The sequence below is a fragment of the Manis javanica genome, chromosome 9, assembly GCF_040802235.1.
Source record: "Manis javanica isolate MJ-LG chromosome 9, MJ_LKY, whole genome shotgun sequence".
Taxonomy (NCBI): domain Eukaryota; kingdom Metazoa; phylum Chordata; class Mammalia; order Pholidota; family Manidae; genus Manis; species Manis javanica.
The window spans coordinates 102880709-102893760 of NC_133164.1; the positions used below are offsets into that span (position 1 = coordinate 102880709).

The 13052-nt window shown below is 38.1% G+C and overlaps 1 protein-coding gene across 4 annotated transcripts in view; it reads right to left on the reverse strand.

Moving 5' to 3' along the window:
- The window catches only part of DYM (dymeclin), a 403540-nt gene that overhangs the window by 32474 nt on the left and 358014 nt on the right, over nucleotides 1-13052 (reverse strand). The window lies entirely within an intron of this gene.

Genomic DNA, 13052 nt, shown 5'->3' on the forward strand with positions numbered 1-13052 from the left:
TACACTTAAAAGCTGGCTAACACATTTTTTCCTCTGCTGAAGCTGTGGTAATGTTTACTCTCCATTTTGGTGGAGAAATGTCAGAAATGTGTCAGCAGGAGCACCCTGATACTGTAGAAGCAGAACAACATTCAAGTGCATTTTAAGAAAGCCAACAAACAAAACAACCCAACCTACCCTTAATCTTACTACTCAAAGTAAGTAAATATTGAATAAAAAACCTAGGAATAAACCTAACCAAAGAAATGGAAGACCTATACCCTGAAAACTATAAGACACTCTTGAGAGAAATTAAAGAGAACACTAATAAATGGAAATACATCCCATGCTCTTGAGTAGGAAGAATTAATATTGTCAAAATGGCCATTCTGCCTAAAGCAATCTACCAATTCAATGCAATCCTTATCAAAATACCAACAGCATTCATCAACAAACTAGAACAAATAGTTCTAAAATTCATATGGAACAACAAAAGACCCCAAATAGCCAAAGCAATTCTGAGAAGGAAGAATAAAGCAGGAGGGACTATGCTCCCCAACTTAAAGCTCTACTACAAAACTACAGTAATCAAGACAATTTGGTACTGGCACAAGATCAGAGCCACAGATCAATGTAATAGAATAGAGAGTCCAAATATAAACCCACACATATATGGCCAATTAATATACAATAAAGGAGCCATGAATATACAATGGGGAAACAACAGCCTCTTTAACAACTGGTGTTGGCAAAACTGGACAGCTACATGTAAGAGAATGAAACTGGATTATTGTCTAACTCCATATACAAAAGTAAACTCGAAATGGATCAAAGACCTGAATGTAAGTCATGAAACCATAAAACTATTAGAAGAAAACATAGGCAAAACTCTCTTGAATATAAACATGAGCAACTTTTCATGAACATATCTCCTCAGGCAAGGGAAACAAAAGCAAAAATGAACAAATGGGACTACAACAAACTAAAAAGCCTCTGTACAGCAAAGTACACCATCAGTAGAACAAAAAGGTATCCTACAGTATGGGGGAATATATTCATAAATTACATATCTGATAAGGCATTAACATCCAAAATATATAAAAAACTCACACACCTCAACACCCAAAAAGTAAATAATCCTATTAACAAACAGGCAGAGGATCTGAACAGACACATCTCCAAAGAAATTCAGATGGCCAACCGGTACATAAAAACATGCTCCACATCACTAATTATCAGAGAAATGCAAATTAAAACCACAATGATATATCACCTCACATGAATCAGGATCGTCAAAATCCAAAAGACAAGCAACGATAAATGCTGGTGAGGATGTGGAGAAAGGGGAACCCTGCTACACTGTTGGTGGGAATGTAAATTAGATCAACCTTTGTTGAAAGCAATATGGAGGTGCCTCAAGAAACTAAAAATAGAAATAGCATTTGACCCAGGAATTCCACTCCTAGGAATTTACCCTAAGAAAACAGGATCACAGATTCAAAAAGACATATGACCCCTCTGTTTATTGCAGCACTATTTACAATAGCCAAGAAATGGGAGCAACCCAAGTGTCCATCAGTAGATGAATGGATAAAGAAGAGGTGGTACATATGCACAATGGAATATTATTCAGCCATAAGAAGAAAACAAATCCTACCATTTGCAACAATGTGAATGCAGCTAGAGGATATTATACTCAGTGAAATAAACCAGGTGGAGAAAGACAAGTATCAAATGATTTCACTCATCTGTGGAGTATAAGTACAAAGAAAAAACTGAAGGAACAAAACAGCAGCAAACTCAGAGAATCCAAGAATGGACTAAAAGTTACCAAAGGGAAAGGGGCTAGGGAGGGTGGGTAGGAAGGGAGGGATAAGGGGATTAATGAGTATTGTGATTAGCACACATAATATGGGGGGGCACCGGGAAGGAAGTATAGCACAGAGAAGACAAGTAGTGACTCTACAGCATCTTACTATGCTGATGGACAGTGGCCCTAATGGGGGATGTGGTGGGGACTTGATAATACAGGGGAATGTAGAAACCACAATGTTGCTCATGTGAAACCTAAGCATAAGACTGTATATCAATGATACCTTAGTAAAAAAAAAAAAAAAGTAAATATTTTCATTTTGGGGAATAATCTTTGTGTCTATGTCTCTACATTTGAATGGATGAATACACACACAGTTTGTATATATACATATAAATATGAATATAGTTGCAATCATATGAAAAGAATTATGTTTTTGGGTCTGGAAGACACATGAAGAAAAACTGCCATACCTTTCTAGTTTTAGCTGACTATAAGTTACTTCCTACTTTTTTTTTTTTAACTCTCCATGCTACAGAGATTATGCCAGAGGTTAACTACTGAAATATGTTTTGGTAAAACATGACATTGTAATTGGGTGATTCACAACTCTGATGTAATAGTGAACACTGTGTTGCCTAGGTTTTGAGATTATTAGGCCACACAAAATAATTTTCTTGGAGCTATTTTACTTTCTGTATGAAGAATTGTCATATAAAAATGTAGTAACAATATAAAGTGTAATGTTCACATCCTGAAGACACCTGGGAAGAGGTGAGTTATACATTGTTTCAAAACAACCTTTGGAGGTACTACATAAATATGGTTTCAGTTACTCCCAGAATTCTCCCTGGGAGTGCCACAGACAGGCCATGGATGCCACAGAATACATGCCTGCTTCCAGTCCTGACTTTTTCACAGATAGTATACTTAGATGGAAAATCTTTTTCTTGTTCTACCTAAAGAAGCTTGGTTTGAGGGTATTATATAGCTCTTACTCTGTTACAAGCTGTGTGAAAAGGGACATGCAAGAAGAAAGTACTTGAGAACTCTGTAGGAGCTGTGCTTGTACAGCTTTTTCCAAAATCTGATCTCTTTAAATGATTTAACCATAAATTGGCTCTTTTCCCCAAGAGGTGAAGGATATGGGTACCCTGTACAACAAGAGAGCTTCACAAAAGTTTTTCCTTTTGACAATGCTTTTCTGGTCTCTTTTTACATTTTTGAATTGAACTCTGGCATTAGGTGAAAATGACCAAACTGATTGTTTCCTGCCTTTTTTGCTTATTGAGATTACCACACAATAAAATTCACCAGTTTTAGCATACATTTTGATAAACTTTGCTATTTGTATACAATTGTGTAACTATCACCACAATCAAGATATAGAGCTAGTCCCTCGCCCTAAGAAGCCCCCTCTAGCCCTTTTGCACTTGATTCCCTATCTGTCCTCCTTGGCCCGAGACAGCCACAAGTCTGCTTTCAGTCATAATTTTGCCTTTTCTAGCATTTTGATTTTTAATCATCTAATTTAATTGTGATGATTCTAATGTTTTAAAAATTACTGAGTCTATCTTGGTAAATATGCCACATGCATGAAAAAAGAACATCAATTCTGCCATTGTTAGGTAAGATATACTGAGTATCAATCAAGTCAAAGTGGTTTATAGTATTTTTCAGATCTTTTATGCCTTTGTCAGTTCTTTGTCTAGTGGTTCTACTAATTGCTCATAGAGGGGTGTTAAAATCTCCACAATGAGTAGAATTATCTATTTCTCCCTTTAATTCTGCCAATTTTTTGCTTCATGATTTTGAAGTTCTGTTCTTGGTGCATATACATTTACAAGTCTGTCTTCCTGTTGAACTGTCCTTTTGGATCATTATGATGTATCCCTCATCTTCGGTTTTGTTGTGAAATCCGTATTATCTGTAATATAGGCACTTTAACCCTCTCATGCATTCTGTTTGCATGGTACCTCTTTTTCTTTCCATCATTTGCTTTTAACGTATCTTATGTCTTTTCATTTAAAGTACATTCTTTGCAGACAATGTATAGTTGGATCTTATTTTATCCACTCTGACAATCCCTGACTTATAATGAATGTTAGTATGTTAACATTTAATTTAATTATTGGTATGTTTAGGTATGGGTCTACATATTTTTCGTTTTCTACTTGAATCCTCTCTGTTGTGTTCCTTTGTTCCTCCTTTTCTGCCCTAGAGGGTAAAGGCCTGAATATCTCTTAGATTTCTATTTTAATTTCCTGGTGGCTTTTTCTTTCTTTATAGCTTCATTTCTTTTTTTTAATTTTGGTATCATTAATCTACAATTGCATGAGGGACATTATGTTTACTAGACTCCCCCCATCACCAAGTCCCCCCGACAAAACCCATTATAGTCACTGTCCATCAGCATAGTAAGATGCTGTAAACTTCATTTCTTTTTTTTTGAGAGGGCATCTCTCATATTTATTGATCAAATGGTTGTTAACAACAATAAAATTCTGTATAGGGGACTCAATGCACAATCATTAATCAACCCCAAGCCTAATTCTCAACAGTCTCCAATCTTCTGAAGCATAATGAACAAGTTCTTACATGGTGAACAAATTCCTACAGAGTGAATAAGTTCTTACATGGTGAACAGTACAAGGGCAGTCATCACAGAAACTTTCGGTTTTGATCACGCATTATGAACTATAAACAATCAGGTCAAATATGAATATTCGTTTGATTTTTATACTTGATTTATATGTTGATCCCACATTTCTCCCTTTATTATTATTATTATTTTTATTTTTAATAAAATGCTGAAGTGGTAGGTAGATGCAAGATAAAGGTAGAAAATATAGTTTAGTGCTGTAAGAGGGCAAATGTAGATGATCAGGTGTGTGCCTATGGACTAAGTATTAATCCAAGCTAGACAAGGGCAGCAAAACATCCACGGATGCAGAAGATTTCTCTCAAAGCAGGGGGGGTGAGGTTCTGAGCCTCACCTCTGTTGGTCCCCAATTTCTCACCTGATGGCCCCCCTGCGACTGTGCCTGTCTTAGGTTGTTCCTCCCTTGAGGAATCTTACCTGTCTCTGGCTAACCAGTCACCTTCCGGGGCCATACAAGGGAAATATAAAGTTGGTAAGTGAGAGAGAAGCCATATTGTTTGAAAAGGTTAGCTTTTTACTTCTTTGCAGATTTATGCCCTGTGGCTTCTATGCCCAGCATTTGTCTTGAGCTATCTTTACCACTTGGAAGAATTATGATACTTGGTAATTTCGATATGAGGCACAAATTCTACTTAAGGGTTGTAATTAGGAAGGAAGAAGAAAAGCTATAGAAGTAGCAGACGGAAGAAAACATGGAAAGATTGACTATTTCTTTGACATCTCTTCTTGTAGAGTAACATAAGCATGTATAGGTTTTAAACTACTAATTAAATTGTGTACATACATTAACATAATAGGAATACAACTACATAACCAAAGCAGACCTTCAATTACCAGCCATCTCCAGTGAAGCCAAGAAAACCAGTTAGGCACCCTAGGCATTTGTGAAAACTTATCAATGATATGATGGATATTGTCTAAGTGAATTTGAATAGTTTGAGAAAAATTAAGACAAATTAAAACAACACATTCCTGGGAACTGTTCACATCCCATATGTTCTTTTAACAGTAGATAGTCTATAGTTGCAAGATTTTGGAGCACTGCAACTTGCACTTCTCCTAATTCTTGGTTGAGTTCTGACAGTATAGATCCAGTCAAATTTGTTGCTTTACTGTATGCACAGGCCAGCTTAGTTATCTCCTTCTTCATTCCAATGGCAAGTCCAGGAACCGGTGGGATGAATGCAGCTACAACTGCAACAGCGCCAGGATGTTTGTTGAAGTTTTTTGATGATCATCTTCTGGAATGACTCTTCCAGAGAATGTTGATATTGGAAGTTCTTCATATTGTATCTTACTTCGTTTTCTGGGTAGCCAAATTAGGTTTTGATCCTCTGTGTAAACACAAACAAACCCTTTGCCCACACTTTGATATACCCTCTATACCACTGTGAAGAACTTCTTGGAGATCACCACACAGGAACTGCTTTTTTTTTTGTTAAGAGAAAGGAATATTATCAGAAAAATGTATTTCCATAGCTGATCATCTGACACCCTTTAAATGAACAAAATTAAGGATATTTAAAGCATGCATTAATCGTTGATTTACAGTTAGTTTTATCCTATCAGGGAGTAATCCCCCTTTTCTTTCTTTTTTTTTTTGTTATCACTAACCTACAATTACATGAAGAATATTATGTTCACTAGGCTCTCCCCTATACCAGTCCCCCCTACAAACCCCTTTACAGTCACTGCCATATCAGCATAGCAAAATGTTGTAGAATCACTACTTGTCTTCTCTGTGTTGTACAGCCCTCCCCTTTCTCCCACCCCCCCATGCATGCTAATCATAATACCCCCTTTCTTCTCCCCCCCTTATCCCTCCCTACCTACCCATCCTCCCTGTCCCTTTCCCTTTGGTAGCTGGTAGTCCATTCTTGGGTTCTGTGATTCTGCTGCTGTTTTGTTCCTTCAGTTTTTCCTTTGTTCTTATATGCCACAGATGAGTGAAATCATTTGGTATTTCTCTTTCTCCACTTGGCTTATTTCACTGAGCATAATACCCTCTAGCTCCATCCATGTTGTTGCAAATGGTAGGATTTGATTTCTTCTTATGGCTGAATAATATTCCATTGTGTATATGTACCACCTCTACTTTATCCATTCATCTACTGATGGACACTTAGGTGGCTTCCATTTCTTGGCTATTGTAAATAGTGCTGTGATAAACATAGGTGTGCATCTGTCTTTTTCAAACTTGAGTGCTGCATTCTTAGGGTAAATTCCTAGGAGTGGAATTCCTGGGTCAAATGGTAAGTATATTTTGAGTGTTTTGAGGAACCTCCATACTGCTTTCCACAATGGTTGAACTAAATTTACATTCCCACCAGCAGTGTAGGAGGGTTCCCCTTTCTCCACAACCTTGCCAACATTTGTTGTTGTTTGTGTTTTGGATGGCAGCCATCCTTACTGGTATGAGGTGATACCTCATTGTGGTTTTAATTCGCATTTCTCTGATAATTAGCGATGTGGAGCATCTTTTCATGTGTCTGTTGGCCATCTACATTTCTTTTTTGGAGAACTGTCTGTTCAGTTCCTCTGCCCATTTTTTAATTGGATTATTTGTTTTTTGTTTGTTGAGGTGGGTGAGTTCTTTATATATTTTGAACGTCAAGCCTTTATCGGATCTGTCAGTTACAAATATGTTCTCCCATACTCTAGGGTACCTTTTTGTTCTATTGATGGTGTCTTTTGCTGTACAGAAGCTTTTCAGCTTAATATAGTCCACTTGTTCATTTTTGCTGTTGTTTTCCTTGCCGGGGAGATATATTCAAGAAAAGGTCACTCATGTTTATGTCTAAGAGGTTTCTGCCTATGTTTTTTTCCAAGAGTTTTATGGTTTCATGACTTACATTCAGGTCTTTGATCCACTTTGAATTTGCTTTTGTGTATGGGGTTAGACAATGGTCCAGTTTCATTCTCCTACATGTAGCTGTCCAGTTTTGCAAGCACCATCTGTTGAAGAGACTGTCGTTTCACCATTGTATGTCCATGGCTCCTTTATCAAATATTAATTGTCCATATATGTTTGGGTTAATGTCTGGACTTTCTATTCTGTTCCACTGGCCTGTGGCTCTGTTCTTGTGCCAGTACCAAATTGTCTTGATTACTATGGCTTTGTAGTAGAGCTTGAAGTTGGGGAGTGAGATCCCCTGTACTTTATTCTTCTTTCTCAGGATTGCTTTGGCTCTTCAGGGTCTTTGGTGTTTCCATATGAATTTCTGAACTATTCGCTCCAGTTCATTGAAGTATGTTGCTGGTAATTTGATAGGGATTGCATCAAATCTATATATTGCTTTGGGCAGGATAGCCATTTTGACGATATTAATTCTTCCTGGCCACAAGCATGGGATGAGTTTCCATTTGTTAGTGTCCCCTTTAATTTCTCTTAAGAGTGACTTGTAGTTTTCAGGGTATAGGTCTTTCACTTCTTTGGTTAGGTTTATTCCTAGGTATTTTATTCTTTTTGATGCAATTGTGAATGGAGTTGTTTTCCTGATTTCTCTTTCTATTGGTTCATTGTTAGTGTATAGGAAAGCCACAGATTTCTGTGTGTTAATTTTGTAGCCTGCAACTTTGCTGTATTCCGATATCAGTTCTAGTAGTTTTGGAGTGGAGTCTTTAGGGTTTTTCATGTACAATATCATGTCATCTGCAAATAGTGACAGTTTAACTTCTTCTTTACCAATCTGGATTCCTTGTATTTCTTTGTTTTGTCTGATTGCCGTGGCTAGGACCTCTAGTACTATGTTAAATAACAGTGGGAAGAGTGGGCATCCCTGTCTTGTTCCCGATCTCAGAGGAAAAGCTTTCAGCTTCTCACTGTTCAGTATAATGTTGGTTGTGGGTTTATCATATATGGCCTTTATTATGTTGAGGTACTTGCCCTCTATTCCCATTTTGCTGAGAGTTTTTATCATGAATGGATGTTGAATTTTGTCAAATGCTTTTTCAGCATCTATGAAGATGATCATGTGGTTTTTGTCTTTCTTTTTGTTGATGTGGTGGATGATGTTGATGGATTTTCGAATGTTGTACCATCCTTGCATCCCTGGGATGAATCCCACTTGGTCATGGTGTATGATCCTTTTGATATACTGTTGAATTCTGTTTGCTAATATTTATTGAGTATTTTTGCATCTACATTCATCAGGGATATTGGTCTGTAATTTTCTTTTTTGGTGGGGTCTTTGCCTGGTTTTGGTATTAGGGTGATGTTGGCTTCATAGAATGAGTTTGGGAGTATTCCCTCCTCTTCTATTTTTTGGAAAACTTTAAGGAGAATGGGTATTATGTCTTCCCTGTATGTCTGATAAAATTCTGAGGCAAATCCGTCTGGCCCCGGGGATTTTGTTCTTGGGTAGTTTTTTGATTACCATTTCAATTTCTTTGCTCATAATTGGTTTGTTTAACTTTTGTGTTTCTTCCTTGGTCAGTCTTGGGAGGTTGTATTTTTCTAGGAAGTTGTCCATTTCTTCTAGGTTTTCCAGCTTGTTGGCATATAGGTTTTCATAGTCGTCTTTAATAATTCTTTGTATTTCTGTGGAGTCTGTTGTGATTTTTCCATTCTCATTTCTGATTCTGTTGATTTGTGTTGATTCTCTTTTTCTCTTAGTAAATTTGGCTAGAGGCTTATCTATTTTGTTTATTTTCTCAAAGAATCAGCTCTTGGTTTCATTGATTTTTGCTATTGTTTTATTCTTCTCAATTTTGTTTATTTCTTCTCTGATCTTTATTATGTCCCTTCTTCTGCTGACTTTAGGCCTCATTTGTTCTTCTTTTTCCAGTTTTGATAATTGTGATGTTAGACTATTCATTTGGGATTGTTCTTCCTTCTTCGAGTGCGCCTGGATCGCTATATACTTTCCTCTTAAGGCTGCTTTCGCTGCGTCCCACAGAAGTTGGGGCTTTGTGTTGTTGTTGTCATTTGTTTCCATATATTCCTTTATCTATATTTTATTTTTTTCATTGATCCATTGATTATTAAGGAGCATGTTGTTAAGCCTCCATGTGTTTGTGAGCCTTTTTGTTTTCTTTGTAGAATTTGTTTCTAGTTTTATACCTTTGTGGTCTGAAAATTTGGTTGGTAGAATTTCAATATTTTGGAATTTACTGGGGCTCTTTTTATGGGCTAGTATGTGGTCTATTCTGGAGAATGTTCCATGTGCACTTGAGAAGAATGTATATCCTGTTGCTTTTGGATGTAGAATTCTATAGATGTCTATTAGGTCCATCGGGTTCTATTGTGTTGTTCAGTGCCTCCGTGTCCTTACTTATTTTTTGCCCGGTGGATCTATCCTTTGGGGTGAGTAGCGTGTTGAAGTCTCCTAAAATGAATGCACTGTAGTCTATTTCCCCCTTTAGTTCTGTTAGTATTTGTTTCACATATGCTGGTGCTCCTGTGTTGGGTGCATATATATTTAGAATGGTTATATCCTTTGTTGGACTGAGCCCTTTATCATTATGTAGTGTCCTTCTTTATCTCTTGTTACTTTCTTTGTTTTGAAGTCTATTTTGTCTGATATTAGTACTGCAACCCCTGCTTTCTTCTCTCTGTTGTTTGCCTGAAATGTTTTTCCATCCCTTGACTTTTAGTCTGTGCATGTCTTTGGGTTTGAGGTGAGTTTCTTGTAAGCAGCATATAGATGGGTCTTGCTTTTTTATCCATTCTATTACTCTGTGTCTTTTGATTGGTGCATTAAGTCCATTTACATTTAGGGTGACTATTGAAAGATATGTACTTATTGCCATTGCAGGCTTTAAATTCGTGCTTACAAAAGGTTCAAGGTTAGCCTCTTTAGTATCTTACTGCCTAACTTAGCTCACTTATTGAGCTGTTATATACACTGTCTGGAGATTCTTTTCTTCTCTCCCTTCTTATTCCTCTTCCTCCATTCTTCATATGTTGGGTGTTTTGTCCTGTGCTCTTTTTAGGAGTGCTCCCATCTAGAACAGTCCCTGTAAGATGCCCTGTAGAGGTGGTTTGTGGGAGGCAAATTCCCTCAACTTTTGCTTTTCTGGGAATTGTTTAATCCCTCCACCATATTTAAATGATAATCGTGCTGGATACAGTATCCTTGGTTCAAGGCCCTTCTGTTTCATTGCATTAAATATATCATGCGATTTTCTTCTGGCCTGTAAGGTTTCTGTTGAGAAGTCTGATGATAGCCTGATGGGTTTCCCTTTATAGGTGACCTTTTTCTCTCTAGCTGCCTTTAAAACTCTTTCCTTGTCCTTGATCTTTGCCATTTTAATTATTATGTGTCTTGGTGTTGTCCTCCTTGGGTCCTTTCTGTTGGGAGTTCTGTGTATTTCCGTGGTCTGTTCGATTATTTCCTCCCCCAGTTTGGGGAAGTTTTCAGCAATTATTTCTTCAAAGACATTTTCTATCCCTTTTTCTCTCTCTTCTTCTTCTGGTACCCCTATAATACGGATATTGTTCCTTTTGGACTGGTCACAGAGTTCTCTTAATATTGTTTCATTCCTGGAGATCCTTTTATCTCTCTCTATGTCACCTTCTATGCATTCCTGTTCTCTGGTTTCTATTCCATCAATGGCGTCTTGCATCTTATCCATTCTGCTTATAAATGCTTCCAGAGTTTGTTTCACTTCTGTAATCTCCTTCCTGGCATCTGTGATCTCCCTCCGGACTTCCTCCCTTAGCTCTTGCATATTTCTCTGCATCTCCCTCAGCATGTTTATGATTTTTATTTTGAATTCTTTTTCAGGAAGACTGGTTAGGTCTGTCTCCTTCTCTGTTGTTGTCTCTGTGATCTTGGTTTGCCTGTAATTTCGCCTTTTCATGGTGATAGAGATAGTTTGCAGAGCTGGCACTAGTGACGGCTGGAAGAACTTTCCTTCTTGTTGGTTTGTGGCCTTCCTCTCCTGGGAGAACAGCGACCTCTAGTGGCTTGTGCTGGGCAGCTGTGCACAGACAGGGCTTCTGATTCCTGCCCGGCTGCTATGGAGTTTATCTCCACTGTTGCTGTGGATGTGGCCTACCTCAGGCTGGTGCTCCAAAATGGCGGAGCCCCGTTGGAGGGGGAGCTGCCAGGAGGCTATTTATCTCCGTGAGGGGCCTCTGTGCTCCCTGCTTCCCAGGGGGTTAGAGTGCCCAGAGATCCCCAGATTCCCTGCCTCTGGACTAAGTGTCCTGGGATGCTTTCATCTGGTTTTGGGGTCCCTGTCCCTTTAAGACCTCCAAAAAGCACTCACCACCCCCCCAAAAAAAATTAAATAATCAAAAAAAAATTAAATAATTAAAAAAAAAGCCGCTCGCTTTTCTTTGTCCTTAGGGCGCTGGCCTCAGGCACCCGCTCACTGGTCCTGCTGCCCTGTTTCCCTAGTATCCAGGGCCCCCCTCTTGCACTATGTCTGCGCTCTGGTCCGGATGGCTGGGGCTGGGTGTTCAGCAGTCCTGGGCTCCCTTTCCTTCCTGCTCTGACTCCTCTCCTCCTGCCAGGAGCTGGGGGGAGGGGCGCTTGGGTCCCACGGGGTTGGGACTTGTATCTTACCCCCTTCGTGAGGCGCTGGGTTCTTGCAGGTGTGGATGTGGTCTGGATGTTGTCCTGGGTCCTCTGGTCTTTATTCTAGGAAGAGTTGTCTTTGTTATATTTTCATAAATATATGTGGTTTTGGGAGGAGATTGCCGCTGCTCTACTCATGCCGCCATCTTGGCTCCTGATGGTCTCCTGTTGGCTTTTTAGCTATTCATTCTTGTATTATTTTTACTATGGCTGCCTTAGGGATTACAATATACAACTTTAACTTTTCACAGCGAACTTATAGATAACAATTTGCCACTTCATGTAAAATTAAGGATGACTATATCATACAGGACCATATCCTTCCTTTCGTCTCCTTTATGCTATATAGTTGGCATTTATCCAATTTATCCAGATATTTAGTATTTCTGGTAAATGATATAATCAAGTCTGCTGGCAACAAGTTCTCTTAATTTTCTTTTACCTGATAATGTATTTAATTTCCATTCTTGAGTGATATTTTCATTGGATATAGAATTCTGGGTTGACAACTGATTTTCTTTCACACTTTGAATATTTCTATTCCATTCTCTTCAAGCTATGGTTTGTAATAATAAGTGATATGTTCATTGGACTGCTGTTCTCCTGTATGTACTATGCCATTTTTCTCTTGGTATTTATCACTGGCTTTCAATACTACTGGCAAATTATGCCTTGACCTGGGATTTTTTAATGTTTATTTTGCTCAGTGTTAGTACCTCACATTTGCAATTTTCTGTCTTTTTCAATTTGGTTCTTTTTTATTGTTTCTATTTGTCAGGTGAGACTTCTTATTTCTTGCAATGAGATTTTCATGCAATGAAAACACTGAGCAGTTATAGTAACTGCTTTCAAATCCTTATCCATTCTAACATCTGGTTCATCTTGGAGTTGAACTCGATTTTCTTTTATGTAGAGAACATGTTCTACTTTCTTGATTCCCTGGATGTTGGGAAATTTTGGATTGCATCTCCCTGAATAATATTAATTTGTGGAAATATTAATTTCTCTGGGCTTGAACTGCAAACTCTGTATTTCATACAGCAGCTCTGGTCTCTCTTCAGATCTCTTGTCT